Source organism: Alligator sinensis, unplaced genomic scaffold (assembly GCF_000455745.1).
Source record: "Alligator sinensis unplaced genomic scaffold, ASM45574v1 scaffold1115_1, whole genome shotgun sequence".
Classification (NCBI taxonomy): Eukaryota; Metazoa; Chordata; order Crocodylia; family Alligatoridae; genus Alligator; species Alligator sinensis.
In genome coordinates, this window is record NW_005842317.1 from 1,047,072 (window position 1) to 1,048,274 (window position 1,203).

The 1,203-nt window shown below is 47.2% G+C and overlaps 1 protein-coding gene across 1 annotated transcript in view; it reads left to right on the top strand.

Moving 5' to 3' along the window:
• FZD6 (frizzled class receptor 6) overlaps positions 1–1,203 on the top strand; it is a 48,464-nt gene that overhangs the window by 2,156 nt on the left and 45,105 nt on the right. The window lies entirely within an intron of this gene.

Consider the following 1,203-nt stretch of genomic DNA (forward strand, 5'->3'; position numbering starts at 1 on the left):
GCCCCCCCCCCCCCCCCCCAACTACCACCACCACCACCTGCCCCCTACCATTGCTTCCCCTGCTGCAGTGGTAGTAGGGGGATGAAGTCAAGATGATCCTCTGTTAATTAGGTTCTATAAATGGAAAAGTATAATATTTATAAGTTTTCCATGTATGGAATGTAATCATTGCCAGGGGGGGTCATTTTAAGAATTCAGGGACCGTTTTTGGTTTTGTTTAGTTTTTTTGTTTTTGTTTTTGTTTTTGTTTTGTTTTTTTTTTTTCAAACTAACTCTTTCCTCCCCCCCCCTTATCGAAGTAATTTAATGCTGGTAGTTTTAAAAATGTTCAATTTAACAGTTTGAAAACATACGTTTATGTAAGAGGGTCACTCACCCAGCTTCCTTATCAAGGCCAGTCAGTTCCTAGTTCAGGTTTCCAGTCAGTTCATTTTTCATGGGACAGCCCTGTTCCCACAACAGACTAAGCAAACAAAATAAGCAAGTGTGTAAATGACAAGCAAAACTAAGACCTGGAGAGTGTCTGACACTCTGTGCTTCTCTCTCTGCACACCGGCCTCTTCTCTTCTCTCCCTCTTGCTCTTTGCCCCTAGAGCTCTTAACTCTTCTGTAGCTTCACCCCCATGAACTGGTCATCAGATGCAACCTGTTCCCAGCCTTCCAGCCATGGAGGCTCTTCACTGGGCACATCTACATGTGCATATTAATGTGATGCAATAAACTCTGGTGCCTGTCATGCCAGACTGCATTGCTCCTGGGTGCAGTGTTTACGGGCCCCCGGGATTGCAGTAAGTTGAGTCAGGTCAGAGCAGTCCCAGATGGCAGGAGGTCTGGGGGGTTAGCCTGCCGGCTCAGAGCTGTTCTGCCCCAGCTCAGTGTGCTGCAGAGGGGCTGGCTGGGGCACAAGGGTGCTTCAGTGTGTTACAACCCAATGATTTTAGTGTCTCGGCACGATGGAATTTTCCCGCCACATGAGTCTCTTGCACGGCAAAAGTTTTCTGCTGCAACAGAAAACCCCGGTGCAAGAGAGTTCCTGCCATTTGCATGCAAATTTGTGTCCCGCTATTGGCCAGTTCTAAATTATTCCTATGTGGTGGCTAGTAATTGGCTTGCTGGCCGTCTTAAAATTTTTTGGGCTTCTGCCCAAGTCGGAGAACTTTGAGCACGCTGCAGAGTGCCTCTAAAGAGATCTGACTTGCGGCT